The sequence below is a fragment of the Aphelocoma coerulescens genome, chromosome 4 (assembly GCF_041296385.1).
Source record: "Aphelocoma coerulescens isolate FSJ_1873_10779 chromosome 4, UR_Acoe_1.0, whole genome shotgun sequence".
NCBI classification, from domain to species: Eukaryota; Metazoa; Chordata; class Aves; order Passeriformes; family Corvidae; genus Aphelocoma; species Aphelocoma coerulescens.
In genome coordinates, this window is record NC_091017.1 from 9,953,322 (window position 1) to 9,970,220 (window position 16,899).

The 16,899-nt window shown below is 42.7% G+C and overlaps 1 long non-coding RNA gene across 1 annotated transcript in view; it reads left to right on the forward strand.

Moving 5' to 3' along the window:
- LOC138109388 (uncharacterized) overlaps positions 1–12,772 on the forward strand; it is a 22,171-nt gene extending 9,399 nt beyond the window's left edge. Inside the window, exons 2-3 of the long non-coding RNA XR_011150443.1 lie at positions 10,443–10,586; positions 12,158–12,772. This is a non-coding gene — a long non-coding RNA (uncharacterized lncRNA). The remainder of the gene's footprint in view (positions 1–10,442; positions 10,587–12,157) is intronic.
- Positions 12,773–16,899: the final 4,127 nt, after the last annotated feature.

The window sequence follows — 16,899 nt, forward strand, 5'->3', positions numbered from 1 at the left end:
TTGGATAATGTGAATAAGAGAGCATTCTATAGGCTCATCTCTGGAACTCAGAAAACACAAACAAAATTAAGTACATAAAATAAGCAAAGAAGATCTTAACATAAAGATCTATAAAGCTGACATAGTTGCACTTTGTTATCAGGAGTTTCCCTCATACCACATTCGAATCACAGTAAGATACCTCTTCAGAGTATTTTCTTCAGCCTCACCCTTCTTGATTTTATATTTCATAGTATTTAATAACATTTATCACAGAGGTTTCTACTTATTAACAGGTAATCTATAATCTCTGCTTTTAAAAAACAAAGGAATTCACAGGAAATAGCTTGTCAGGATCAGACTTCATTACCATGGGCTGCCTATGGAGAAATAGGAGTATGAAATGTAATATTTGGTATGATACATGAGGAGAAAATAATGATGTTCAGTTTATGCTCTAGAACTTTGTTGTCTTGGGGTGACGTTGGCCAAACCCGGTACATTTGTACAGACTCTGCTAAGTACTAAGGGAAGCTATTAGGCCAATAAATTGAAAATTAAAAAAACCCCCCCAAACATGAAAAACGAAAGGATAAAATACCAACAAACCACTGAGCTTTTACAGTGTAATCAAGCAAAACCATACCATTTTATTTAGCCCTGATATTTAGTATTTCACATTAAATCCTCCACATTTACTTGAAAATTATATATTTATTCTAAAGTATATGTAAAACTTTAAAATATCCATCATTATTTGTCAGAAAATATTAAATTAATTTGTGATGATGGCTATAAATAGTCAATAGTATGAAACTGAACTGGCACTGTTTGAAAATTTTGTTAGCTATGCCATTGAAATATATTTCAATTAAATATTATAGGTTGAATCTCATTCACAATATGAAATTTCTTTGCTTTTCATTATGACTCTCTGTGTGAAAGCAAGTGTGTCTACCCCTACTAATTTCAGAAGCTGCATAACTGGATTTTAATTTCATTCAACTCATGAAGTAGAGGAAAAAATTAATTCATTTCTTGGTATCTAAAATTAAAGTATGGAAACCTCTGGATAAGTTTAAACTGGTGTATGTCATGTCACAGATACAGGATGTCACAGCTTAAAAAGGGACGTGGAAAATATGAAATATCAAGTATCCATTTTACACTTTCAAACACATTTTTGAGTATTTGCTTTCATTATTTTCAAAGTGAAAATTAGCTCTTTATCTCAAAGTCCTCTTCTTGCAGATCCTGAATTGCATATAAATAGCAATACAACATGCAAACAAACCAAACAGTTTTAAATTATCAGTCAAATACAACCTTTGAGTAGATCCCCTGTCTTGGTTTTGAAAGACAGGTGTCTGCTAAGGAAGGCAGAAGCCTCCCTTGAAGTGGCAGATATAACCCCTTTCCCTCTGAGTTATTATAATTTTGAAATCAAGGGCCTTTAGGCAAAGATGGGGGAAATAGGAATAACAGTTCTTTACTATTATATATATATATAACACCAGTCAAACAAAACAACAATAACTATGGCAGTAACAGCAAACACAAACCCAGTCCCAGCCTTCTCGGCTGTCAGGCCCTTTCCCCTCGGGTGCAGTTCCGCTCACAGCCAGCAGGGACGCTGGCAGCTCCTGGTGAGCAGGGCAGGTGCGATGGTTCCCCCACGGCTGCAGGGGGCGCTCCAGAGCAAGCTCGGGAGCACGTGGCACTGGTGGCCTGGGATCCCGGGGAAGGATGGAACAAGGGCTTCACAAACCCCGGACAGCTGGCCCCGGTGTCCGGCTGGAGCTTCGGGAACAGCAGGCTGGAGCGGCATGCTGGAGCGGCAGGGATGAGCACAAATCCCGGAGAACAGACGAGATGTATTCAAACGGAGAACCACTCCAGAGGTCCAGGCAGGCAGGGCGAGTACGGCTACAACACAGCGAAGGCTCGAAGCAACAGCGGGGCAGGAAGGCCACAGCCCGGCCTCCAGCAGGGCAGGGAGGGTGGCCTTGGGATCCCGGCACTGTTTCCAGCAGAAAGAAAAGTAGCCGAAGCAAGCAAACTCTTCTCTCTTTCAGACGCAGAGGGTGAACTGACCCCACACCCAGGTGAAACAAAAGAGTAGCCAGGCACACCCCACCCTCAGCGGATAGCTCTTTGTTTTCTTAAGTATCCAACAATCAGTGATTTGTTCCCTTAGCAACATGTATAGGGGGGGAAAAATTCCTTTAACAGAAAAAAAACTAGGACTAAACTAAAACCCTAACGTTATCCAGCCCAAATTTTTCCCATACTAGCATGTTACATGAAACTTAACCCTTTGAACCATATAAATACAAGCATCACCTAAATTATATACATATATACATGCTGATACTGATACAAGTACGGAGCCATGGGTAGTTCACCTTAAAACAAGGTCCCCTTGCGGTATGCATCGGGTCTCTCCATCCCTTTGCATCACCCACCAGGTACAACCTGGTCCCTGAGCAAAAACAACCCCACAGATGGGTTTGTCTTTGCTCAAGACAGACTTAACCTAAACAGTTTTTTCAAGAATACCTCTCACGTGCACCACTGGAACCTTATCCTCGTCTGTTGTTTGTAGGGGTTCGGATTGGGCAGGGCCGGCTCGGCTGGTGGAGCCTCGGGTGTTAACTAACCAGGTGGCTTTTGCTAAATGCACCTCCCAGTTTTTGAAAGTCTCCCCACCCAGTGCCTTCAAGGTTGTTTTAAGCAGTCCATTACACCGCTCAACCTTCCCAGCTGCTGGTGCATGGTATGGGATGTGGTACACCCACTCAATGCCATGTTCTCTAGCCCAGGTGTTTTATAAGGCTGTTCTTGAAATGAGTCCCATTATCAGACTCGATTCTCTCAGGAGTATCCTGCCTCCAAAGGACTTGCTTTTCGAGGCCCAGGATGGTGTTCCGGGCAGTAGCGTGAGGCACGGGGTAGGTCTCCAGCCATCCTGTGATGGCTTCTACCACTGTAAGCACAGAGCGCTTGCCTTGGCAGGTTTGAGGCAGTGTGATGTAATCAATCTGCCAGGCCTCCCCATACTTGTATTTGGACCACCGCCCACCATACCACAGGGGCTTCACCCGTTTGGCCTGCTTGATCGCAGCGCATGTCTCACAATCATGGATGACCTGGGAGATACTGTCCATGGTTAGATCCACCCCTCAATCTCATGCCCACTTATAGGTGGCATCTCTGCCCTGATGGCCTGAGGCATCATGGGCCCATCGAGCTAGGAACAACTCTCCTCTATGTTGCCAATCCAAGTCTATCTGGGACACCTCTATTTTCGCAGCCTGATCTACCTGTTTGTTGTTACGATGTTTTCATTAGCCCGGCTCTTGGGGATGTGAGCATCTACATGACGGACGTTCACAGATAGCTTCTCTACCCGAGCAACAATGCCTTTCCACTCCTCAGCAGCCCAGATTGGTTTTCCTCTGCGCTGCCAGTTTGCCGTATTCCACGTTTCCAGCCAACCCCACAGAGCATTGGCTACCATCCATGAATCAGTGTAGAGGTAGAGCTTTGGCCACTTCTCTCTTTCAGCTATGTCCAGAGCTAATTGAACAGCTTTCAGTTCAGCAAATTGGCTCAATCCACCTTCTCCTTCAGTAGCCTGTGCAACTTGTCGTATGGGGCTCTATACAGCTGCTTTCCATTTCCGGCTAGCGCCTACAATTTGGCAGGAACCATCAGTGAAGAGGGCGTATTGTCTTTCACTCTCTGGTAGCTCGTTATATGGTGGGGCTTCTTTGGCACGTGTCACCTGCTCCTCTTCTTCTTCAGAAGATAACCCAAAAGTCTCACCTGCCGCCAGTTCGTAATTATTTCCAAGATCCCAGGGCGACTTGGGTTTCCAATTCGGGCGTGCTGCGTGATGAGGGCAATCCATTTGCTCCAAGTAGCGTCGGTGGCGTGATGCGTGGAAGGAACCTTTCCTTTGAACATCCACCCCAGTACCAGTAGTCAAGGTGCCAGGAGGAGTTGTGCCTCTGTGCCGATTACTTCTGAGGCAGCTTGGACTCCTTCATAAGCTGCCAAGATTTCTTTCTCTGTGGGAGTGTAGTTGGCTTCAGACCCTCTGTAGCTTCGGCTCCAGAATCCCCGTGGTCGGCCCCGAGTCTCACCAGGCACCTTCTTCCAGAGGCTCCAGTACAGACCATTATTCCTGGCTGCAGAGTAGAGCAAGTTCTTCACCTCTGGTCCTGTCCTGACTGGGCCAAGGGCTACAGCGTGAGCGATTTCCTGCTTGATCTGGGCAAAGGCTTGCTGCTGTTCAGGGGCCCAGTAGAAATTGTTCTTCTTGTGGGTAACCAGGTAGAGAGGACTCACGATCTGGCTGTACTCGGGAATGTGCATTCTCCAAAAACCTATGGCACCTAGGAAAGCTTGTGTTTCCTTCTTGCTGGTCGGTGGAGACATTGCTGTGATCTTATTGATGACCTCAGTGGGAATCTGATGCCGTCCATATTGCCACTTTACTCCCAGGAACTGGATCTGTCGGGCAGGTCCCTTGACTTTGCTCTTCTTGATGGCGAAACCAGCTTCCAGGAGAATTTGAATTATTCTCTCTTCTTTCTTCAACACTTCTGTCGCGGTGTTCCCCCACACAATGATGTCATCAATGTACTGCAGATGTTCTGGGGCCTCACCCTTTTCTAGTGCAGCCTGGATCAGTCCAAGGCAGATGGTGGGACTGTGCTTCCACCCCTGGGGCAGTCGATTCCAGGTGTACTGCATGCTCCTCCAGGTGAAGGCAAACTGAGGCCTGCACTCTGCTGCCAGAGAAATGGAGAAAAATGCATTGGCAATGTCAACAGTGGCATACCACTTCGCTGCTTTGGACTCCAGCTCATACTGCAGCTCCAACATGTCCAGCATGGCAGCGCTCAGCGGTGGAGTCACTTCATTCAAGGCACAATAGTCCACAGTCAATCTCCATTCCCTGTCAGACTTGCACACAGGCCAGATGGGGCTGTTGAAGGGTGAGTGGGTCTTGCTGACCCCCCCTTGGCTCTCCAGCTCACGGATCATCTTGTGGATGGGGATCACAGCATCTCGATTTGTCCGATACTGCCGGTGGTGCACTGTCGAGGTGGCAATTGGCACTCATTGCTCTTCCACTTTCAGGAGCCCAACTGCAGAAGGATTCTCTGATAGTCCAGGCAGGGTGTTTAAGTGCCTAATGCCCTCTGCCTCTACAGCAGCAATACCAAATGCCCACCTGAGTCCTTTTGGGTCTTTGTAATAGCCATTCTGGAGGAAGTCTATGCCCAGAATACACGGGGCCTCTGGGCCAGTCACAATCGGATGCTTTTGCCACTCCTTCCCAGTCAGGCTCACCTCAGCTTCCAACAGGGTCAACTGCTGTGATCCCCCGGTCACCCCAGCAATGGATACAGGTTCTGCCCCCACATGTCCCGATGGCATTAAAGTACACTGTGCCCCAGTATCAACCAATGGATCATATTTTTGTGGCTCTGATGTGCCAGGCCATCGAATCCACACCGTCCAGAAAACGCAGTTCTCCCGTGCCTCTCCCTGGCTAGAAGCAGGGCCCCTCCAGCCCTGGTTATCATTCTTTCCCTGGGCGTACATGCTCGAGGTATCTTCAAGGGGATCTGACATATCATCCTCCCGTCTGTAATACCTGGCAGCTCGGTCACGGGAGGCTGAGGCTACTTTCACCTTAGCGGAACCCCCTCAGTTAGTGCCTCCCTCCTTGAGTTCATGCACGCATGCTGCTAGGACAGAGGTGGGTGTCCCATCCTACCTTTTCATGTCTTCCCCATGCATACACAGGAAAAACCACAGCTCAGCTCGTGGGGTGTACCCTCTAGCAGGGGGATGACGGGCTCTGACTTGGGGGCCTGTGACTCACACTGGTGCCACACTGACCTTCCTCATCTCCTCCCTCATTTCCTCCCTCATCTCCTTCATCTCTTCTTTGAGGTCCTGGACCACAGCAGAGACATGAGCTTTCAGCGGACCATTGACCATACTGTCATAATTCCTGAGCTTGTTGGCAACAGAGCCCACTGTTTCTCAGGTATTGTCAGCATCAATTGTTGCAATGAAGGTGGTGTACTGCAGTGGCCCTAGCCTTGCCAGGTTCCACATCATCTGTCCTGTGCACCTGACCTTATTGGGGTTACTATCATGCTGTCCATCCTTCCCAAAGAGTACCTTTAATACTGCCACCTCTCTTAGCTGCTGGATCCCTTCCTCGAGTGTCTTCCACTGCATTCTATGATGGTATTCCTGCATTCTTTCTTTGTGAATGTACCTTTCTCTCACACTCATTAAGAGCCGCTCCCAGAGAGAAAGGGGCCCTGGCTCCCTCACAAATATCTGGTCCACACCTGGGTCCTGGGTCAACGATCCCAGATACCTTGCCTCACCACTATCCAGTTGCACATTTGTGCCCATGAGGTCCCAAACCCGAAGCAGCCAGGTTGTATAAGGCTCACGCCCCCTTCGCACAATGTCGTCTCGCATACCACGGAGACTGTCGTACGACAGGGACTCAATGATGATTTCTGGCTCTGGCTCCCCTGCTGGTTGTGAGGGCCCTGGTTCCCCATCATCATTAACTGGTCGTACTGATTTGGTCTTACACTTCCTCCTTTGCACAGGGGTGACTGCTGCTGGCTGTGCTTGTCCTTGTGGTTCAGCTGAAACCTGGACGGTTGTAACATCCGTGGGTTCCACTGCTGCACCATCGGACTCACCCTCTTTGGGGGAGGGAGAGGGTTTTTCACTAGCTGAGGAGGTGTATTCCCTTAGCAATTAGCATATCCCCTGGCGCACCTGGCCCATCTCCTGGCATATCTCCTGGCGCACCTGGCCCATCTCCTGGCACATCTCCTGCATCCCTTTCACCAGTACCCCCACCCAGTTCAGGTAGTCCATTTCTGAGGTGGGCTGTTGGGTGGTATCAGGCTGTGGGGCAGGGTCTCTAGTGTCTGGGGCCATGTCAGGTTCTGGGACAGGATCAGGCTCTGGGGGTAGGAAATCTACTCTCTGAGGCCATGTCAGGTTCTGGGGCAGGATCAGGCTCTGGGGCAGGATTTCTAGTCTCTGGGGCTGGTGTCTGGGTAGTTATCCAAGCCAATCTCAACTTATCCTTGAGTGCTAAATAGAGTAGGCCTACCAGCACCAGTTGGTTAGTACTCAGAGGGAATCCAAACCCTTCGAAAATTGGTGGGGTGGGCCCAAAGAACTGGTTGAGGGATTGGGAGAAAACTTCTCCTGGTGTCATTTCCTCACAGAAGGTACCATTTCTAACATAATCCCCAAAACATGCACTTAGTGTGTGGTAACCCTTTATCCATGTACCCACATTTCGGAGGAAGTTAAAAACCCATTAATTCCTCACCTTCTCGACCCATAGCGCAAACTGGATAACAGTAACGTTAGCCTTAGTCAGAGGACCCATGTTTAGGTAAGGAGATGCAAAGGGGAAGAATATAGCCATGACCACCTGCCACCCGAACCAGGGTAAAGTAGACCACATAGTGCTGCCTAGCAAGGTTCCTATATCCAGCACAAAAAATTAAGTTATCAAGGAACTGTTATTCATTTTCACCTCTCTCTCTTAATGCCTTCAGGCCACGCACTGGGCGCCAAGATCTGTCTTGGTTTTGAAAGACAGGTGTCTGCTAAGGAAGGCAGAAGCCTCCCTTGAAGTGGCAGATGTAACCCCTTTCCCTCTGAGTTATTATAATTTTGAAATCAAGGGCCTTTAGGCAAAGATGGGGGAAATAGGAATAACAGTTCTTTACTATTATATATATATATAGCACCAGTCAAACAAACAAACAAAAAAAACTATGGCAGTGACAGCAAACAATCACAAACCCAGTCCCAGCCTTCTCGGCTGTCAGGCCCTTTCCCTTCGTGTACAGTTCTGCTCACAGCCAGCAGGGGCGCTGGCGGCTCCCAGTGAGCAGGGCAGGTGCGATGGTTCCCCCACGGCTGCAGGGGGCGCTCCGGAGCGAGCTCGGGAGCACGCGGCACCGGTGGCCCGGGACCCCAGGGAAGGATGGAACAAGGGCTTCACAAACCCCGGACAGCTGGCCCCGGTGTCCGGCTGGAGCTTCAGGAACAGCAGGCTGGAGCAGCATGCTGGAGCAGCAGGCTGGAGCGGCAGGGATGAGCACAAATCCCGGAGAACAGATGAGATGTGTTCAAATGGAGAACCACTCCAGAGGTCCAGGCAGGCAGGGCGAGTACGGCTACAACACAGCGAAGGCTCGAAGCAACAGCGGAGCAGGGCGGCCACAGCCCAGCCTCCAGCAGGGCAGGGAGAGCGGCCTTGGAGTCCTGGCGCTGTTTCCAGCAGAAAGAAAAGTAGCCAAAGCAAGCAGACTCTTCTCTCTCGAATGCAGAGGGTGAACTGACCCCACACCCAGGTGAAACAAAAGAGTAGCCCAGTGGGTAGCTCTTTGTTTTCTTAAGCATCCAACGATCAGCGATTTGTTCCCTTAGCAACATGTATAGGGGGGGAAAAATTCCTTTAACAGAAAAAAAACTAGGACTAAACTAAAACCCGACATCCCCTCTTTTCCTTTCTTTAGTAGAACTATCTTTTCCTTCTTTTAAAAATCATTCTACATCTCCTGCAAAAAGTATTTCCTAACTTTTCATGCCCCCTATTTTTTCTGTAACCTCAAGCCTTGACAATTTCTCATCTACTCAGTTCTCTAGCATGTTTGGCATTATAGAAAAAGAAATTAAGTAAAGATGAGCATTAAGTGAAATTTTCTTTTGTAATGACATGTAGATTTTTTTTTTATACTGTGCCTTACAGCATTCTAATAGATGCCTAATTTTAATGCCTTTTATACTGTCTCTATTAAAAAAAATGAACCAAAAAAATCAGTATTTGTCTATATGTAAAAATTTTTTTAAAATCCAATATATCTAAATCTATGCTTTATGAAATTAAGTTTTCATACTTGCTGATTGTTTCCATATATTAATTTTAGAGTTTATCTTTTATTATTTGAGCACACTGCTCTGGGTGTTCAAAGGCTATGTATAGCTTTCATAGATGGAGACAAGAAGCAGTGAAGCATAGAGAGAAAGCAGGAGAGATTCTCACATGACTAACTTCGCTCTGCTTTTCATTTCATGTGAAACATCCCATGATAACCAAGAGCTGCAGAACATGCACATCCATATTTCAATTTTGACAACATCAGTATTTTGATCAGGCAACAGAATATTTAAATACATTCAAGAAACTGGATCCCTGGTGACCTGTGGTGCGGTGTCAGCATGACTGCTGTTTATTGGCATAAGAGACTCAGCTGAGTAAATACAATCTGGTGTTTCCAGCAAAGGAAAAAAGCAGGAGGACAGACAAGTATATTTTGCACTGGGGGCATGTATTAGGTCTAAACCAGGGAGGCTTTTCTCATTTGTTTAAAGAGTATAAAATCAGATATTGGTATTAATGATGGTAGAGGTGAATAACTAAGGAATAGCTAACTTGATTCAAATGGTGAGATTTTAAGCCTTTGGATGTCTCATTACAAACAGAGTGGAAGACATTAAATTCCTTTTATTTTGACTGAAATGAGTTCCCCCATACACCATTTTTAGACACAAAATAAATAGACAGTGAAACATCTGCAACAAATGCAGGATGACACCCTTACTTCCAGATCTTTCAGGGGTCACAATTCCTTTTGAAGCCACTTTTTTTCTCTTTAGAGAGTTAGCAATATTTGATTGAGACCAAAGCAGGACTTACTTCATCACAGAGAGCATTCAGAAAAATATGGCTACTGCCCCAAGAAGCCTGTCGTCTCATTTATCAAAAGATACAGCATGTGAGAAAGAAAACAGTAATAGCAACAGTATAAATGAAGTTGAGAAATAACAATAAACACAGGTAAAGTTAGAATCAATGACAATATTATGAATTACATCTAAGACAATAATTTACTATGTACTAGAATATGCTTCAGCTACAAATAGAAAAATAATGTCAAGCACTGTTTTTCATCTGTGTAACATCATTGTACATCTCTTTCTCTTCTTATGGACCACAGCTCGAGCACTGAAGCAGCAACCTCATCTTCTACCAAAATGACTTTACACAGCCAAGTAAAAAAAACTAATTTTCAGGGATAGTGAAGTAATAATGCAAGTCGTCCTACATTTTTACAATCAAATATGACAAAGTCCACTGTCTTTGCTGGAAATTTCTTTTATCATCCTTTGCCAGACTCCTGAGAAGGAGACCTTACATAGTTAGAGACATTTTCTATCTCATTTGAAGGAATGCCTCAACCATTTCTCACCTCTGGTGATCAGTCTTTCTTGCTATCTGCATCCTCAGATCTTTGCCAATATAAAGGGAATTTCATTAATTTGGATCATTTTGCTTTTTTCGTATCGCTCACCTATAATATTGTCTCATTCTTTTACAGTGTAGCTGAATGACAAACAGCAGAAGAGTTAAAGGCAACATAGAAAAAGAAATCTTGACCATGAAAGAGTTCACCAAATGGAAGCTCACCAGTTTTTGTGGATGGATTGCATAATATGAAAACCTTACATGTGGCCTCACACAGGTACAGATATCTGCAGTTTTTTCACTACCTTATTTAGACTGGCAGTGGGAAAGGGATGCTGCAGTCCTTCGTAATTTCTGTTCACCAGGAGATTCTTCCCGTTCTCTGAAATTCAGTGATTGGTTAATTAGACTGAAACCAGAAAAGCACTTTGTCTGGCATTACCAAGTGAGAGTCTGATCCTGATGCTTTCATAGTTTCTTTAGAAAAGGTAGCAGGGGATGAGTACAAATGACAATGATCATCTGCTTTCACAAAACAATGCCTTCCTGGGTAAAAGTCAGGCCCAAGTCTCTGATGACTTTCAGCTAGGATTCTTTATCTGGAAAGCATCTCAGGGAATGGAGTTATAGAAAAATTAATAGGAAAACATCTAAGAAAAATTAGTAGGAAAACATCTAAGAAAAATTAGTAGGAAAACATCTAAGCTGACCAGATCCATTATCTAAGGTAGAAAAACTCAGAGACTCTAAGAATTTGAAATAAGTTTATGGTGACTTTCTAGTATGTGATGAAATTGAGTACTTGCATTAATTGTCCTGTTAATACCATATTTCAGGTATAGACAATGATTAAATTTGGAATCATGACCACAATGGATAATTCTTCATTATTCATCCATGAAATAAGACCCTTAATTCTAGCACATTTTTAGAGGCTTCAGTCATCAATGTATTTCTCAATTTTATTGATAAAAAATACACTGACTTAAATACAGATAATAATTATAACCGTATGTTAGAAAAATAGTTCATAAACAATGCACATATCTTATGTAGATCAAAGAGAAGTGAGGTGAAGAGTAATTACAGCATTATGTAGTCAACAGCAGAGTAAACTAGTTCCATGACTAAATCAGGTACGAAACCACCCTACTGTGGTCTAAATTAGTGCCTTTAGGGAGTTAAAATGCAAATGTATCTTTTCTAGCGTGTTTTCTTGTTTTGTCTTCTTAGCACAGAATATGCATACATAAAGCTTTCTGGAAAAATAGGTAAATTAAAGTCTACTATTGCACTTTCAATTAAGCATTTTCAGAAGTCTTATATTTTTTCTGCCTGTTAATGAGTCCAGTTCACCTGGCACAGAGAAAGTCTTTTGCATAGCTGATAAGAGAAAGGTTCCTTTTACTACATGGTGACTAAACAACATCTACTTGCTTATCCAGTAAGTCTTATTCAGGCTGGCAACAGTTGTTCCAGAATTGGTTTTATTCTGATTTTCCTTTAAGAAATTTAGGAGTCAGAAATGAAAAATAAACGTATTGCAGCAAAGATAATCCTTCTTATCCTGTCTGTGATAAAGAAGTTGTGAAATTCTCTGCTACGCAAGTTTCTCCTGATTCCTGAAGGCTTAGCCTTTTCCCTAATGTTCATCTGTTAAATTTAATAAAGCACTGAAGTCCTAGAATCATAACATTTTTATTATTAATAATTCAGACTCTCAAATACCCCTTTTTTCTCTGTCTCCTCAACATCCCCACTCCCTTTTATGTTCAGTTTTGCTTCAGTTGCCGTTTTTTTTCTGGATTCCTTCATATTTCTGACTACCTATTCTTATCTTCCATACAGCTCTAGTCACCTGCTGAATCACATTGTCGTGTTGGAATGAACACATATGGAATGAAACCTCTCCTCCTGTGAGCTGATTTCAATCCGTTTTCTTCCACGTGGCCTATAGTCTAATGTTTTTCAAGTCTAATTTCAGCTGTTATAGTGTTGCTCAGCAAAAACAACTAAAAGTATTCCTGAAAGGGAATAAGAAACAGATCTGTAGAAATTGTGGAAGGTAGAACCAATATTTTGCAGCTCAGGATTGATTCATCTTTGGTTTGTAACATGTCTCTGCAGGAAATATGACACAATAACCTATCTTAGCCTGAGTTAATAACTTCTTTGCTGGTTTGGATTGGTTCATTTTTTTGTTCAGTTTGTTTGTTTGTTGTTTTTTTGATGGGGTTTTTTGGGGGGGTGTTGTTTGTTCGGTGTTTTGTTTGGTTTGGTTTTTCAGGTTTTTTGGTTTTTTCGGGTTTTTTGTTTTTTCTCAGTGAGGTTTCAGTTTTCCTATTCTACCTGACAAAATGAGAAAGGATAGCTAGAGGATAGAAGTAAACATATTGTTCAAGACAGGGAAAATACAATGGAGTACTGTTCTGGCAAAAGAACTGTAGTTTTGTTGACAGCAAGTATTACCCTCTTTGAAAACACTGACTAGCAAGATAACAGAAATAAAATTACTTTGGGCTACTTGCTATTTAGGTGTTGTGCCCTACTTTTTTCTAACTGCTTCACAGGAAATCCCAGACTTTCCTCCATGGGAAGGAATGTCTGTCGTCTTACACTTATATTTGGTTTACTGAGCTTTTGACCCTGGAGTTCACCACTGTATCCTGCAGCACAGCAACACAAAAACCATGTTTTGCACATTCAGGCATCACACTGCAGTGTTTTTTAGTCTTGTTTCTGCACTGGGTGGAATAAGCAAGGAGAATAAATAAGTAATTATGAAAAAAGAATCAGGATTGCAGGTAAATTGAAGCTTTACAGAATTAGCACATTGGCATGTGTTCTTTAAAAAGTTACAGAGAAAAAGAAACACTGAACATTGGGTGGAGATAGGAGAACTACACACAAAGCAGGGAGGAAATATCTGGTATTCTGAAGGGACTGAGGAAAATTTCAGCAAAGGAGATGGTGGGGAAGGCTGCAAGGATTCCCTCAAAAATCTGGCGATAAAAAGATTGCATGCAAAGGATTTGAAAAGGGAGAAATCAAAGGGAGTGATCACTGGTGTGTATAGACAACCTGGCAAGAGGAAGTAAAAAGCCTGAACATTTCAATAGGTCATTTATGTCTACAAAAGGCTGTGACCTTCAATCACATTTTACGTGAATATGCCAGTGACCTAATTGGTTTACTTTTTCAAAATGGATAAATAGTGATGCATGGATTTTAGAGCTTTGTATTCTGGAGAAGTGGGGTTTTTTGATTCTCTCGTGTAATTAGATCCATCCAATATTCAGGTATAAATCCATTTTCCCCTTTTAATATTTGTACATTCATTTGTGGAATCAGCGGATGCAGCAGGCTTTTATCCGAAGGCAAAGTAACATTATTAAAAAGACTAAGCTGCCATAGCCTGGAAGGACTGTTGGAAACCGCAGAAAACTAAATAAGCTTCACTGTTTATTCATTGGGGTCAAACCTGCAGGCGTGAAAACTGTATTAAATTGCATCTTTAATTTTTGATTTCTCTACTATCTGTTAATATATTAAAAATCTTTTTTCTGGAACAACAATCATATACATATATAGTAAAAGAGTATACTTAAATGTTAGAATACTTGAAATTTTTAAAAATATTGGCCAGCAAAGCAATTTTGAAAAAAAAAAACAAAGAAACAAGGTTTCTGTTACAAAACAGCATCTGTGAACACCAGTTTTCATTCACATCTCATGAAGAGATTTATATGCCTTAAAGTGCAAAGATATGAACAAAACAATAAAGTCCAGCTCTGAAAATGTTCATTCTTTTGTGACTTTCTCCAACAGTAAAAGAAATACCTTTCTTTTTGCCTTTTAGACTAGTCCTTGTCACCTGCACTCCATCTTGCATCAAGAAAAGAAAATTACTGGAGTGCAGAAGGCAGAAAAGCAAATGCTTTTTGTGTTTTCACTGCAGTGTACTGTACAAAATTTCTGGGGTCTCTTTCATTGCTAAAGAAATTGACTTAGAGATTGTGACAACACTGCAGCCTTTTTTCTCCCATCAAGCACATCGGAGTTATCAAACAAAAGATTTGAGATTATAGCTGTCTGAAAAAGAAAATGAAAGCCTTACAGAGAAGCAGATGCTAGAGCATTATATATTCCAAGTGTACACTATGCTGTGCATAGCCAGCTGTAACAGGAAAACGGCTTATTTTAATGTTACACACTGGTCTTCGGTGCAGTGTCATTACATTACAACATCTGCCTTTTCTCCTCTCTCTGCACTATTTGCTACAGCCACCTCATGCCTACTTACTGACATTCTCTGCTCTCTGTAAGTAGCTTTTGCTGAGGGAATATGCATAGTTTTCTGTTTGTTTACATGCAGTAAACACTTCATAAGCACAGTTGCCCCTCAGCACAATTCAATTTTCTCAAACAACCTTAGTACTTGAGCTACCAGTCACTGTAGAGATCATTTTCACTGCTTATTGGGAAAAAAAAAAACACAAACAAACAAAAAAAAAAAAAAAAACAAAACCCAAAAACAAAAATGAAAAACCCAAAAAACCAACATGACAACTTTATATTAAACCATAATATTTTGAGTAACTGTTACAATGGGGAAAACTCTATGTATGAAAGCATGTGGGAGGCAGAGTTTACCTATTGTTTTCAATAGTTGTAACGAAATTATTCTGCTATCTTTTTCTGCTGTAGTGATATACAGCAAAGAACATTATGCATAATCCAGCACAGCCTGAAACAACTGATATTTATAAATTCTAATTTCATCCATGCCTGGATAAGTGCAACAGAAATTTTCTGCCATATTATGATCTTAAATAAGAATTTGAGCCAAGCCTTATTTAAATAAGATGAAGGATGCCACATATTCATTTTGTCTCAAAATTTCTCATCATCTTATTCATGACCATACTTTTAAGAAAAGATCATGTATAGATACTATAACCTAGGAAATAAACAGTACAAAAAGCTGTGCTACTAAAAAATGGGATCATTAGCCCTGCTCATTTAAAAAAAGACCCTTTTCATTATATTTGCACCAAGCGTCAGATTGGATTATGATTATAATGCTTGAAAATTATATGCTGCCCAATTTAATCTTTGGAATTACTTCTGTCAAATGAAAACCTGTCTCTTAAGGGGTGTTAGAGCAGTCCTGGCCCAGGACTTCTCCCTTTGCCCAGCCTCTGGAGCCCAGTGCAGTGTACTCCCAGGCTGTGGGACATGGCAGCTGCTGCTTTCCCACTTGCAGGTTCCACCCACAGCAAATCTGAGCACGGACCCACCAGCTCAGATCCATTCACAGCTACTCCCCACCAGTGGATGGCACCCAGTTCTTGCAGTGCTCGCACGTGGGATAGGCAGTGAGACTATGCAGAGAACTAGTTAGGAAAGGATTAACAAAAGATAGGACAGACTGTGGTGATCAGGCACCAGTCTTAGTCAAATAAGCACAGTGACTGGCCCTATTTATATGGGACCAGCCCTCTCATCCCACTTTTCTCCTTTGTTTCTGCCCATTCCCTTCCCTTGCCTTTTTCCTCATCAGTTTGCCTAGTCCTGCTGAGCTCCTCTCCTCCCCATTTTGAACACTCAGGATTCCGTCCTTGTTGGCTGCAATACCTTGCATGCAGTTTCCTGATAGCCCATCAATTAGTGTAGCTGACAAGGCTTGTTTCTTGGTTTTGTGTCTGTGTTAGTCCATCAGGTTTGTGTCACTTTGTCTATGGCTTACCTGTTTTTCCTTATTATCCCGTTTGACAAGGTCCTCAATAAGATAATCTTACTGAAATAGACATTTCCACATCCCACACCTAGCAAAGGAATAAAAGGTCGGTCGTGTTCTTGTGCTGACACTGTCCTCTGGCATCCAAACATCACAATGGAAGATGTCATTCACTTCAGCTGTAAAGAATCAAAAATTTGATCCTGGAAAGGAATACAAAGATAAATGGGATCTATGTGAAGTAATCCTGCAAAAGAGAAATGAAAGGAGCAGGGAACTGACGGGTGAGAACTGAGGTAGGCTGTAGGAGAAGAAAGCTGGCATTCAGACTAAGGAGAAGCAGGGAGAATGATGAAGTCAGTATCAAATAAGCTGTAAGCTTCTGATTACAGTGAGAATCCCTCCAGATTCCCAAGTGAAACCTGTTACTGCAGTGTCCTCCAGCATCAGGGAAGATATGTGAATTCATCCAAAATCTACAGTTTATGACTGCCAAAGTATTGATACACTCAGAGGATGAAGCTGCCAGCTCAACATCTGCTCTGACAGTTCAAAGATCAGAGGTTTAGGGATTTAAAGACTCCAGTAGTGTTGATGAGATGGTTGTGAGATATGAGGGAATACTTTACTGTTCCTTGTTTGAATATATGTCCTAAATGTATATATTACACAGTTATTTGATATTAATATAGCCAATAAACATAAATATAATAAAGCCTTCTTTCCCAATCATACATATAAGCTTACTCAAAGATCTGCAGAAAATTAATTTTAAAGTGACAGTTAAACTGAGATAATGTCCCTAAGTAAAACTTAATCTCATTGCCCTTGTCTGTTATTAAACTACTTA